Source organism: Lagopus leucura, unplaced genomic scaffold (genome assembly GCF_019238085.1).
Source record: "Lagopus leucura isolate 7727_CA_CO unplaced genomic scaffold, USGS_WTPT01 Super-Scaffold_100015, whole genome shotgun sequence".
Lineage (NCBI taxonomy): Eukaryota > Metazoa > Chordata > Aves > Galliformes > Phasianidae > Lagopus > Lagopus leucura.
In genome coordinates this window covers 8,277,125-8,291,963 of record NW_024962269.1, presented here as the reverse complement: position 1 = coordinate 8,291,963, position 14,839 = coordinate 8,277,125, and the positions used below count along the sequence as shown (strand labels likewise).

General features: G+C 42.4%; 1 protein-coding gene across 2 annotated transcripts in view; it reads right to left on the bottom strand.

Moving 5' to 3' along the window:
- The window catches only part of PDE8A (phosphodiesterase 8A), a 108,677-nt gene that overhangs the window by 75,463 nt on the left and 18,375 nt on the right, over window positions 1-14,839 (bottom strand). The window lies entirely within an intron of this gene.

Genomic DNA, 14,839 nt, shown 5'->3' with positions numbered 1-14,839 from the left:
CAAACCCACTCACAGCACACAAGGTAACGAAGTGACCTGCAGCTGAGATGAAAAGCCTTTATGAATATTTTACAGCAGTACTCGTGCTCAAAATATATGGTTTGATAGGGGCAATGGCAAAACTCACAGGAAGCCTTATAGCATAACAAAGGCACACACCTGACTTTACAACTTGCTGCTGAAGGGACAAAAGCTCCATCAGCAGCTTGAAAGGGGACACTTCCCAACAGAGTGTATTTCCATTTTTTTTTATTCTTCCCCCATCTCCATTCTGTTCTCTTTTTCACTCTCAAAATAGCAAAAATGCTTGGGACAACACTGAAGCTGTCACTAAAACCTGAAGGAAAAAAAGGAGTGCTTAATTTGCCACAGCCAAGCCCAGCTCCGCTGAGCACCCTGTTGTTGTCCACTGCTGTGGACAAATTTATCCGCTGTCTCATTCATACGACTTCCTACCCACGGAAGTTGCTGTGAGGCTTGTGTCTGGTTTACCCTTTGTCAGCAGCAGAAAGCTTTCAATGGTGGATGGCACCTCCACACATTTTCTGCTTGTCCGAAGCAGCTGCAGTGAGAAAGAGGAGAAGCAGAAAGAGCAGCGACATCCAGGAAGTGACATTTCTCACCAGCTCGGATCCATACCTCTGCCTTGGTGCCACTGTGTGGAAGGACAGCAAACCGGACACCAGGCAGAATTACAAAGTGGGGAAGGAATGAGGAAAGGCAATCACCATGGCTGGATGCTGGGCTTCCCTTTGGGAGCAGCTGGAGATGCAGCTACACAGTACCCACCAAAAAGTGATCAGCCATGTGCAAAATGAGGCGCTTGACAAGAGGCTTCTCAGACTCAAAATAGATTTGACCTTAGGATTCACTCCCAAATGCTCAGAACAAATGAAGTCATCATATATAAATTCTTCTGCCTTGTGACTGCCTGTTGAACTCCATCCTGCTGCTGCACTTCCTAAGCATCCCCACAAACATTTTGCCTCCCTCAACCTAAAGACTCCTATTGAAAGACATACTGAAAGCTGCCTTCAGCAAGGGCTGAATGATTACTTTTCTTACATTTTAGCCAGGTGTTCCATATTGGAAGAAAGAAGAGCTATATTTTGATTTAAAACAAACAAATCTATCTAACTTTAGTATGTAGCGTCTGTGGCAAAAAGAAACAGGCAGCTCAGAGTCAGCCCAATCTCCGTTACTCCAGAGCAGTATTTAACAATATACTTCCTGCACTCACTGAATGGATTCATTCATCTGAACAGGCTGTGGATCAAGTGATGGTTAGGAGAGAACTGCTAACAGAGCTTTCCAATACAGAACGAGTGCACAGGTAGGAAGCAAATCCCACGTGGGTCAGGGCACTTTTGCTAGCAAGTCACAGCTACGGCAGCATTAAACTCATCAGTCTTCTCCAATTTATTGGAGGTTGGCCATGTAACTGCATCTCAATCAACGAAAACCGCACTTCAAAACTGCATTTCCTGTTGTTGTATCACCTATTTTTTATCTTGTTTTTAAAGCTAACCAAAATCAAGTCTTGTTTTCCATCTTACCATTTATGGTAGAAAGCAAAGGCAAATAGCTTTGGGTCTCAGTTCATCATGTCTTCTAATTGCATGGAATTAAAAGTAATAATGTGCTGGCAATACTAGAGATACCAGAAAAAAATCAACAGCAAGCACAATGAGGTACAGAAAGCATTTTGCACTGATTTATAAATTTACACTTGGATTTCCAATATGTCGAGCAGTAACTGTAACACTGTTAACCTCCGAAGCCAACTTTTACACAGGCTTGTGTGCAGCCTAGGGAGGATCTCAGCCTTACGTTCCATTCTGAGAGCAACTGAAGCAGAACTCCTTCAGGCAAACTGAAGCACTTCATTTTGAGGCCGATGCCAAATAATTCCAGCACACACGTCCATAAAACAGGAGTTGAGATTTCCCAAGGCAGCCAACCAGTCCAGCTGCCCCTTACTTACCTTTTATTCATTGCTGTGCTGTGCTGGAGCCCAAGGACTCCAACCACACGCCAGAGCTCATTCTGTAAGGCACTGTACAAATACTGAGGAAAGTCTTTACCCTGAGGAGTTCACAGTCTGATCTTTAGTTAGTAAAATCACTCCGCCAAAGGCACCGCTGTATCCTTGACCAAAATCTCACCTTTCTTCTCATTCTAACAGCGCGACCTTCGCAGCAACCGTAATAATGGTATTCTGAATTATTTGGAAAAAGATACATGAAAATCATGTATCTTATCAAAATGAAAGCCTTGCCATGTCACCCATCAACGTAAATGCGTATCTGTAAGCACAAAAAGAGTATCACCTGACAAAGCACTTCACAGACCAGTCCTTGCTAACTCCTGTTCTCTAGCTGTCCTTGGGCTACTCGTTTATTTGAAATGCAAATAACTCAGCATCGATCAGCATGATAAAGAGCAGGAGGCTTTATTCGGGACAAGTTCTTGGTGACATTCTAAAGAATGACGTATCTTAATGATGGCTATAATATATATAAGATTGTTCACATTAAATCATTCAGCCATTTGGTTTCTAGTAACACAGATTCAAGAGCACACCAGATCTGCTTCAGCCCAGCCAGCTGTCAGAACTCCCCACTACTAAAGCATAGTTGAATTTCCTTGAAAAAAAAACTTTTCTCACTGGATAATTCATCTCTTCAGTTTCTAACATTGGTTTCATCTTCTAAACAGAACACTTCGTTATCTCTGAATTGAAGGATTTTTTCCACTGTTTTCCCGTGCAAATAGATTTAGAGCTAAAATAAAAAGCAGCCACACTTCCTAAAGTTTTTATCTGTCTGGAAGTGAATCTCCATAGCTGCCAGTCCACAAGAGGAAGAAAAAGCAACTCGTGGCAAATAGTCAAAAACAGTGTGTGTACTCTGCAGCCTTAAAGATGGAGAGTTTGTGGTCCCTCCTCTACCAAAGTTAGGATATAAATGTTCCTTTTTTTTTTCTTTTTTTTTTTTCTTTTTCTTTTAGTGGCTGCCAAATCCTGGGCTTGTTATTTTTCATGTGAGCTATATATACACATTTGATACACTCAGTTTTCTCCCTCCTTTCTAAACACATTCTTTAGAATTTCTGATCAGCTCTGGCCTCCATTTCTTCCATGCTTACTTTCCTGTATTCGGTCTCCTTCCCACCTTCCAGAACACTTGGCCTACTCAGAGCATTGAGAGACACGAGCACCTTCCAGAGGGAAGAGGTGATGGTGCTGCGGGGGCTCTGAGAGTGCCATCCCCAGACCTGAGCTGATGGCACTTGAAGCATTGACTTCAGACTTCCGCATCTTCCCCTCACACTGGTCAGTCTCCTGCAAGCTGAAATCTGCATATTTTAGGCTCATATAGACTGAAAAACCTCAACTATTTTCTGTGGGATAGAGCCCTAAGTAAGAGCTCTATTCACCTGAAATGCGATGCCCTGGGCTCCCACAGCCTAGCGTGTGGGCAGACCATCCTTGATAAATGTCTGTTTATCATAACTGCAGAAGGCAACTCTGCTTTCCCAGCCTCCCCCTCCCTCAAGATTAAGAAGGTAAAAGTCATGTATAGAAAGGCCAGGCCTTTCAAATGTTTTTCTTTCTCTTTTTTAGGTGCTAGCAATCAAACATAAAAATATTCCATCCTTCCCCATTAAATTAGGCTGCACTGTATCAACATTCTTCTTTAAAGAGCTGGTACGTGACTGCCAATGCTGCTGGAGAACAATTTAGTTACACCGATACACAGCTGGAAACAAAAAAAATCACCTGATAAGCACCCAAATCCTGCTACTGGGAGAGAAAGCCCCAAAATACAAAGCTGCAAAGTCCAACAGGGGAATGCCATCAGATCATATTCCAACCAAAATTCATTAACTAATTAGAAGTCCATTCCTACAAGAACTCAAATCCTCCATGAATCAGGGCTGGGTTACCAAACTACTGCTTTTATTGCTTTGACTCTTCAGGCAATGATTGATTTTCAGTATAAAACATGGGTTGCACTCAAGTCACTATTACTCCTTTCTCAGAATCCATCATCCTCTGTTTACAAAGACACAGAAGTCTTCCCCATCATCCTTTTCCATGGCAAAGAGGCAAAGCCCTTCTCAGCCTTGGGGCGGAGAGTGAAACCCAGATGCTCCCCTCCTGTACGGATCTCACCTACTTTCACCATCCTGCTGCACCTTTTGCTGACAAGCAATGCATTTCTTTTTAGCATCTAAAATACGTTCACACATTTTCTTTATTCTCTATTTATTTCAAAACATCCAAGGGTAAAAATGCTACAGTTGAGCAAGAGGCAAATTCCTGGTTCTTGAAGAGCCTATTAGTGCGGTCAGAACGCCATCCTCATTTGCTCTCACTTTGTGCTGCCGTATTTCTCCCTGCTTTCCAGGCAAGGAGCACACAGTCAACAGCTCTACCTCCTGACTATGCTTTGGGCCCTGGCAAAGAGCAACTGACAAGGAAGATGTTCCACATATTTGAGATTAAAAGATAACCGATAACCAGGACCCAGATGTTGGTCACTGCTGGCCAGCGCACAGAGCGATTATTATTCCATTTATAGAAAGGGATGCTGTCCTGCCTTTGCCAGCCAACCGAAAGGTCTCCGTAAAATGCTCAAACACTCTGAAGAGAAGCATTCAAAACAAGGAGCAAAAAGGGAACGAGCCGTATTCGCTCCACAATTATTGCATTATATAAATCCAACATGGTCTCCAGCAGACCGCACCACCAGGCTTGCTTTGCCAGCGAGCTCCGCGGGCTGCAGCAGGCTCTGCCCCAACGAAGGCAGGAGCGGGGCCATTGCTCCCTGCTCCCAGCAGCCAGCGCCCAGGGCTGCTTCTAATTAGGGCAATGGGAGCACGCCCAAATCGCTGGAGCCAAATGAAGTCTGAAATGCTAATCAGGCTCTTCTCCGAGCTCAATTTTAAAAAATTAATAATAATAAAAAAAAGCCTTCCGATTTTGACTCTATAGAGTCCTCTAATTTTCTGTGGTCCCGGCAAGGAGCAAGCTAGCCAAAGGGCAGGCTGCCTTCTGGGGTGCTTTGGTTGGTGAGAATTTGGTCTGGGGAAAGGGATGGGGTGAAAATAAGGAGGGCTGAGAGGCAGATGGTGTTCAAAATACAGAATGTATAAAAATGAGCTCCCAAGCTGAGAATAGCCCGCAGCTCCAACAAACATATTAAGACAATTCTAACTGCTCCCTATCTGGCATCTGACTGTAATAGTTTAATGACATCTTAATAAACTGTTAGTTTAATAAATCCAGTTCCATTTGCTACCAGTTAGCAATACAGTTTGACAAGAGGAGTCCACAGTCCCATAAAGGAGAACAGGCTAGAAATACTTGGAGAAGATATGATGATTACTACAAATTAAAGACTGTGCAATTTATAGCTGGATACTGAGCGCTCAGATTCCACACGCCAGTATTTCATTTTATTTTTTTTCAGCTGTGGACAGGAAAATGTATAAACTGTTAATCCATTATATGCAGCCATTTCCTTTGGGTATTTCTAAACAATGGAAAAACAGAACTTACTGAACTTTAAAAATAACTTTCTGTCTACCAGCATTTCAGTTTACTTGTAAGTATGAGGCTTGCAACATCGTGGTCACTGTATCTGCACATTTACATACAGAATGGCCTTTATTTTTTTATTGATGGCCATAAAAAGTAATAAATTATGTTTCCTGGTAACATCACACCTTTATAAATACATTGTGCACATCACTCTCAAGCATTAGTGGAACTCAACACAAACGTGATTATTATTATTTTTAATTCTTTTGCATTTTCTCCCTTTTCTGCAAGCAGCTTACCTTCCAAAATGTACAACATGCTGCAATTTCTGCCTTGATTAAATAATCTGATGTTAATTTTCTCCTCCCACTGTAAACACTACTTGTTCCCATCTAAAGTCAACACCATTTATATGATAGAAAAATATTTACAGTCTCATTATTAATACAAACAAACAAAACTAGTAAAGAGAGCTAACCATCAATAAGAAATTCTCCCTCAAAGTTTTGCTTCCACAAAGGCTCCCGTTGGTTCTTCAGGCAAGCCCAGACCCCAGCTACAACTAACGGTCTAGTTCTTGGACCCGAGCTATGACAGGTTATCACAAGAAACAGTTCCAGGGCTTCAAGGTGGGCCAAATTAGTCTGTTTTAATGGAACTGCTCCTGTGAGCAGCGAAATTCTTTGGGCTGGGGATTTCACACACAGCCAAGCACAAACACATGCTACCCGAGGCAGAGCCCTGCATGGCAAATTAAAGTCAACGCTTGAAGTCTGACCAAATAACAATATAAAGAAGTAAGACGGCCTGCTAGCGTACTGTGTCAGGAAACATTTACAGCAAGAGACTCTACAAACCCTACCATCAAACAAATTCCTACAGAATTACATCTTCTTTGGCCTGGGTTAATTTAAAGTCAAGTCAGTTGAACCCTACTGGTTGCAGCACTGCAAATTCTCCCCAGTCTTTACACAGGACAGGAGAGCAGGTTGGCTTAGAAGAGCTGCACAAAAGCACTACCAGGAAGATACTGGCTGCTGCCCCATCGCTCCTTGCATTGCCTGCGTGCTTCCCATGGACACATGGCACAAAGGAGACTTCGCTCACAGGAAGCCATAAGCCAAGCAGGAGGTACTGTGAGTAAAGACTGTATGAGGAAAAGCAAGCATATCACTGTCTGGTTGTTTCAGTTTGAAAAGAATACAGGCACAAGAAGACAACATTAATTATCCATATCACAGTTCTATAAAGCGCAGAATATTCTGGTATCACCAAAATATGTCAGAAATCATAGGTTAAGAAATAAAACTCACTTGTTAGCTCATGTCCTATAGGCAGTATTTTCTGGATATTTCCCTTTGCTCCTTTTGACTAACACTGCATTATATAACTCCTTTACTGCTGCCTGTATTTAAGACTTCGAAAGCGAAGTTCTGGACAGCAGCGCAGGCACTATTAGCTAATGCAATGGCAACGCGTGCCAGGATTCGTCATTTCATTTCAGCTGGTTTTGCAAATTCACAGCTTTGCTGTTACCCGCATTTGAAGAATTACTATGTAAGAAATGATTTTTCATTTTCAAAACGTCCATATGGGAAAGATTAGGTAACATCCCTTGTTTTAGAAGTCAGGATTTTTTTTAAGCCATAACCCTTATCCAGATACCCAAGCCATCAGAATTATTATTTTAATAGTGTCTTAGCAGAGAGCCCTGAAGGCTCTAAAATAAACAGGATGGTTAGAAACTTCAGAAGATAAAAGTGAATTTAAAAATTGATGCTTTAAAGAGCATGGCTGTTAAAAATTACAGTTTGGTTGTCTCCACAAGACTTGTGGAGGTAGCTAACGAACTCCACAAATTACTATAAATTTCAGAGCTTTGTATATAAAGATGTTACAGTTCCATGCTCAAAAATATTCTTTTAATGTTAGAAAGAGGGAAATAAATAGTCTAAGATTTTGTTACAGAGCACCAGCAAGTCCTAAATTACATACACAACTGGTGAGCTGCAATGTTTTCAGAAAGCCAGACATTTAAACCTTTGCTGGAAGTTCTTAAATCTCCCTTGCTGACAGCTCAGAAGACAAGTAAGAAAAAAGTTATGCCAGAATGTACTGTTTTAAGAAACTAAGACGCTCAGTCAGTCCAATTTTTGCTAAGAAGCTGCCTGGCTTTGAGTAGAAATACGTACAATTATACAACAGAAAACACGTAAAAGGAGATGGGGGAAGACGACAGAAACACAACCAAAAAAGCTTCAGAAATGTTCTACTCGGCCAGGTAGCATGAGCTTCTGTTTCTGATTTCACAGTCCTTAAAGAAGCATTCCTTCTTTCTTTTTCTTTTTTTTTCCCCTAAAGGAAAATAACACAGGGTTTAAGAATACACCTCTAACACAGATAAAAGTAAATGAAAAGACTCCAGCTGTCTCAGGGTTCTACTGAGATGCCAAAGGTTTGGTACCTTTGTGCTCCTCCTAAAAACTTAATTTTTTCCATCTCTAAATACTGTTGTTTATGCATGGATTAAAATTACCACAGATTAAAATTACATTTCTCCTTATCAGCAGAGACAGATGCTATTTCTCAGGAGAAACTTATTTTTTTTTAATCTAAAAATGTAAAAAGTAGCTTCATTACAACTGCAGCCCCACTTTATCAACTGCTGAGCACCTTTGCAGCACAGAGCACCTCCAACCAATGACTGAATGATGTCTGTCTGCTGAAGAAGACGACACATCCAAGTAGGCTCATTCCTGGCATACCCATCCAATCTACTGATTTTGCTTGCAGAGGGAAAGGTCTGAGCGTCACTTATTTCATGTTGCATCAGACAGTGCTCACAAGTCTACTGGCACACTTCTACGGGATAAATTGGAGTTCTCTGCAGTCAACATGCAGTTCAGCACCTGCATGGTGACATGTGCAGACCCAGGGCATGCTCAGCTCCCTCCCCTTACACATTCTCTCCTGGCTGTCCCGCTTTGGGTTGCTCCTTCCCAGCCCGTTCATGCTGCTGCTTTTCTAAAGGTTATCTGGAGGAGGAGATTATCCAGGTACTATTTTATGATTTAAATATTTTTGGTATCAAATGATAGTGAAAAAAATATTCAGGCATAGGAGATATAAGTTCATTTTGCTTTAAATCTCAGACCTGCTATAAAATAAAATTATATTCTGCTCAGAAGAAATATCAGCTTACCATTTCTTATTCTCACTATAATAGTTTCAACACAAAATTTGGTTTATGTTAAGAGTAAGTTTTGAACGACTTTAAGACAGAACAAACAGATTTCACAGCCTTGCCTTCTTTTGCCTTCCTTTTTCCTACAAGTTAACTTTTTTCCTAAGCCAGTTTCTTACTAAACCAAAACATGCTGGCACTTTGCATCCCTTCTTTGTGTATGTAAGAACTTGACCCAACTTGATGCACTTAAAAAATTGCTTTATTTTTCTTAGTGACATTTCTTTAAAGTGATCCTTTTTCATGGCGTGCCCTAAAACTCAAGTTTATTATCTAGAAAATATGCCATATTTGCAAACTCTTTTGCTCCACTTGCTTTATGGAAAGGAAAAGAACCCTATATTCCACAAGCGACTGTGGTTTTCATGTCACTGAAGGGCACATATCTTGGCTGCACACCCTACCAACTGAGTCATCAGAAACTGGATTTGGCTGCAGAATGCCATTTTTTGTTAGATCCCTATGTGATTGACACAGCCCAGCAATCTTGGGTAGAGGGCTCACAATAATCAGCCTCATGTACAAACAAGAACACTCAACCCACAAAAGTTTACCCAGGTTGCAAAGGCCAGAAAACAGCTTTTCATGTCCAAATTGCTGACTTTATTTATTTATTTATTTTACTACTAGCTATTCCTTCTCTTTTTCTTCTTCCAAATAGCTCAAGAGCCACGTTCATGTCCCTGACTAGAAACACTACAGAAGCTTAATTTAACAAACTCATCTTCTAATACCTCAAACCTACCATCATTTGGCCCACGAATTGCTCTCCATGGCAGCTAAAGCAGTAGGTGCCTGGCAGCCTTCCTCCCCTCTGCTGCCAGTGGCCCTAGCTGACAGAACAGTTGAAAGTCTACCACAACTCATTTGCAGTATATGCCTAGAGCTACCTAAAAATGTATAGTAAAAAACTGAAGATGTATCTACGTTGTCCATTTTTATTAACTTCTCTATGTTTGAATAATACTGAAAGCATAGATGCATCAGAAGGAAGAGCCAAGGCATTCAGAGTATTTGTACACTGGTACGGATCATCACAAGTGGCACTCTGCTGTTCTACCCAGAAAATGTTATCTCCAAAATCAACATTGGGTACTCGTGTTTTAACTCAGTAAGAAAACAAAACAAAAGAACCAGGACCTTGATCAGAAGAGATGCATATCACTATGCATATTAAAATAAGATTTTTCTCACCCTGGTGATTTATGGGAGCCTGCAGATTTTCAGCAGGAGTGTCTTCTGTAATGATTCAGGAAGATGAGCAAGAGGTATCCCCTCCTGCAGCTCTAAAATTCTTGCAAATAGTGTCTGTCCACTTTCCAAAGGAAGGGTATCAGTAAACTGAGCGTCACGAAGGGGCAGTTTGCACAGAAGCACAAAGCAGTCTAAGCCACAAAGCTGCACTAACTCCCAGCTTCAGTTAAACTATGGCAGAAATATATAGGAACAAACAAACAGATTAGGGAAAGAAGACGGAAGAAAGAAATAATCTTTGCTGTGAGGCACAGGGCAAATATAAACTGAAAGGGGCTCTGTGTGTAACCAACAGAAGCTATAAAACGAAGACTGATAAGAGCAAAATCTGTTTTGTATAAGCTTCTCAAGAGAAAAAACACACTAGCCACCCCAAAACTTTACACCTGGCACACAAATACGTTTGGTGCAAGGAAGAGAAAGAAAAAGACCCAAAATCCCACAGAACCTGGACACTGGAGCCTTTGAGTCGATAACTCCACAAGAAAAACGAGTGGTGCCAAAAAGATCGCAGTAAATCACGTTCCTGTGCTGAACTTAATGAAATCGCCATGCTGAACCCAAGGAACTAAACACTTGCCATTGGTTAAGAGATCACTGTGGCAACACAGTCGCCTTGATTCACAGCTTGAGCCCATGAACCACAAGGGCCCCACAGAGGGGGAAACCTCAAACTGGCAGTGTCTAATTTGGTTTTGTTTATGTTCCTGCGTTCGCTATTGATCTGCTCAGAGCTTAGAATCAACAGCAAGGACTAACAGCCTCCCCAGTACAAACTTCATAGGCAAAATAACCTCCGAATGATGCTTCCTGCCCCAAATGGGGAGAGACAGGCCGGACCCTGCAGCCGACAGCTGGGAAGCAACTCCAACACGGGCCCAGCATGGGGCTCCTCACTGTGAGCACTGCTGCCCACCAGACATGGTCCTCTTGCAGTAAGCTGAACGAGCAGTCTGTGAAGGTAGGACATGAACTCCAGCAGGAGGTGACACAGGTTCTTAGCAGAACTAACGTATTGGGAAGAAGGCAGATCAGAGCAGAAATAATCTGCTGGGAGCAGTTCAACGCTCACGTGAATTTCTAATTAATGAGTTCACTGACTCCAAAACAAGACGTGGGTGTCTATCTTCTAACGAGGTTTGAGACTGAAGAGTTCAGGCACTCCACACAACAAATACCTGAGAGCCACTGAAACATGCCCCACCAGAGGAGCCTTCATTGGTTTCTGAGGAGACTGCAAAATGCACAGCCATCTACTAGGCAGACATGATCTTGCTCCCACCCAAATGAGCAGCATCCGATTTTTTCCCCCCCCACATCTCGATCTCCTACCTGCTCTCCATATATTCCAGCACAATGCACACTATATTTGGGCACTGATACAGGTTTTCCAGGGTAGTGGGCATGTCCCCAAGCCTGCAGAGTTCAAGGAGCATTTGGACAATGCTCTCAGACATAAGGTTTGAAGTTTGGGTGATCATGTATGGAGCCAGGAGTTGGACTCTATGATTGAATCCCTTCCAACTCAGGATATTCTGTGATTTAGTTGTTAGAAAAGTCCCTTTGCATTTGGTTAAATGGGAAACGAATCAGTCAGGAAAAGCAAACCAAGACACCGCTCATTTTCCATAAGATACTCATGGGACTATGCTACAAGTGACCAAGCAGCAGGTCCACCAAAACCAGAGCTACATTTTGGAAGTTCTTTACTTTCTCAATAAGGATACCACAGATTTCAATGTTGACAATGTAGTTTGCAGAATACAAGACAGACTGCACACGCTCTGCTCTTGCCTAGGCTGGCATACTCAATTCCCACACATTCTGCAGCACCACAAGCAAGTGCTGCAACTGAACAGCCAAGAGACATCTCTGACAGCAGCTGGAAAAGCCTAGCCGCTACTCCTCTGAACAGAAGATCGAGGCATATCAAAGGGGGACCACATCCCTTTTCTGCGGCAACATTTCCTCAACTGATATGGTTTTTCTCTATCTTCAAAAGACACTGCCCCAAACTGTGAATTTTAACTTTATGGTCCTATAAAATACTTGTCATGTTCACATCTGAAAGCTAAGGGTGAAAGGAAAGAAGATAACAGGATACTTGCTAACAGGACTAATGAGCACAGGATTGTGAAATAGCATTCCGACTTCACAGGGCATTTGTAAGTTGATAATCTTTGTGACAGCAAGAAAATGACAATCAGCAGGAGGCTGGGAAGACAGATAGTTCTGCCGTCAGACTGCAGAGTAAACAGATGACAATTAAGCAGATATATTTGGCATTTTCTTTTAAGGTATCATTTCCTTCTTTTTCAAAATGAAGTTGTCAACTCTATGAAGGATTAAATAAAAAGAGAAATTGCTAGACACCAGTGAAGTAAGGAAATAATAAGAAACGGAGGACAAAGAAGAAGAATGGATCCCATCAGCAATTAATTAGAGTTTTCAAAATTCCATGTGAAAAAAAAATCTGCTTGATGATAACATATGATTTAATTTCCGAGATTCAAATACTGGCAATAAACCAAGGAAAGAGAGGAAGTGTGTCCTATAGCCGGGAATAATCATGTTGCAGTAGTCAGTGAGACAGAGCAAGATGCATAAACCTCGACACTTCTGAAGTGAGATCTTTTTTCCTTTGCCTAGGCGAGACAATGAGCAAAACCTGGTGCTGCTGAAACAAGCTCCTAGTCGTTTCAGTAGAGCTTGGTCCAAAGTAAGTCACCAACAAAAGAAAGCACTTTCCTATACATCCGTTGTCTTGGTGACATTTCTTTGAGACTTAATCTTGCTAACTTTGCTGACAAAAACAAGCTTTTACTACTGTTAGCTCTGCAAAACCAATATTACCATGGCTGAGTGAGCTGGAATTTTTATTACTGGCAATGAAGTAAGATTCAGACAGAAAACAGCTTGATTGTCAAACCCAAATGTGAGAGTTTGAAATACTGACTGTTAGAAAAATCACCTTGTGACTTGTAAACCGAGCAGAGTTTTATCTGAAAGTGATTGAGAGAACAAGTGTAAGAACCTCCTGCTGTCATTTTTACAGAGTCACTTCTGGAAACAATTCCACCGCGGGACAGCCGCCCGCCCTGCTTGTTTTCTGCCAGCCTCTGTTCACCATTTGCACACACTGCTGCAGGCACTGAGGCGTGTCAGAGTTATACGAGAGCAATCAAAGAGACAAGAGATGTGGAAGAAGAGATGCAACTTTCTGAAGAACCTAAGCCTGCCCTGGTGCACCCTAGACCGCTGCTGCCCAGCACATGAGACAATTTACCCTTCTTCACAAGATGAAACATAGAAAAGACTCTCACAGGCCTGCTGACAGGATTCCGGCATGCTGTACTCCCCAGCCACTGGGATTCAGTGAGCTCCTGGCAGGCCCTGCAGGGCCGTGCCTCCTCCCATGCTGCCAGGGACAATCCAATGCCATGGTCAGAGCCCTTGGCCAGGCTGCACCGAACAGAAGGGGCTCTGGGCCCCTGCCCACACCTCATTCAAGGTGTGATCTCCTCAACTTCTTGTGTGGAGGCCTACATAGCAGGACTCAGGCAGTGAATATCAAAGCTAGCTCCAACTTACCTCCCTGAAGTACTGGAAATGGCGTGCTTCTATTCCCACAGCATGTTGCACCAATAAGTCCCCATGTTTTTACAGTTCTCCAATTTCCACTACCCAGGATGGCCTGGTCATTTCATAGAATCACAAAATCATAGAATTGCTCAGGTTGGAAAAGGCCTTAAAGATCATCAAGTCCAACCACAACCTTACCAAACTACCCTAACTCTAACAACCCACTGCTAAATCATGTCCCTGAGCACCACATCCACGCGAATTTTAAACACATCCAGGGATGGTGACTCAACCACCTCCCTGGGGAGCCATGTTCCTCTGCATATTATTGCTGTACCTCTGCCCTTTAGTTACCCTCAGATTTCTTTACTGGTTCAGCTGAGGAAGGATGAAGCTGTACAAAGCAGCTCCCAAGAACAACACTCTCTACACCTGGATCTCGCTTCCCTGGAAACAAAAGAACAAGGTGCTTTGGCCCCTGTCAACATTTCATTCTACATCCTAGGAAACAGTTACTTAATATCTGAGCTGAGAGCATGAGGTACAGGACAGTCTTTTACACATCCTACTTAATCCCAATTTAATCATGTGAAAGCTAAATAAATACCATTTCTCCCCAGGGCACCGGGCTGTTCTGAGGTCAGCGCTCCGCTGCAGGAGGCCTGCTGGCACCTCAGCCAGCCATCAGGGACTGCCTTCTCAGAGCACACCTTGACACAGCTCTTTCAGGCAGGAAAGAAAGTAATTGTTCCAACAACTCAAGTTTCAGCGTAGACCATACTTTTGCATATCTTAATATCAAGACTATTTCAGATTCCTTCACTTACAGTCCAAGATCTTACTAAAGAAAACCCAAGGACTTCAATCACTTTGTAACCGCTGTTTATTTCCTAACTGCTAGACCTATCACTTCAAGCACTGGGGCTACCCTGGAATCACTGTGCTGGGGCTCCCAGCCCACGCTGGGGCCAGCTAAGCCCCAGAGAAGCACAAGGGATTGGTGCATCCAGCATCAAACAGCAACATTGCAAAGCCTGCTGTTTAGGGTTGGGGTTAACTGCCCCCTGGTTTTGGTTTTGCAGGAATAGCAGTCAGAGCATTTTATCTAGTTCTGGTTTAGTATATCAATCTTCTTGAGAGATACTCAATTTAGCAACCACCAAGAATATTTTGGTTTCAAATATCAGGATATACTTTATTCTGGTAGATCG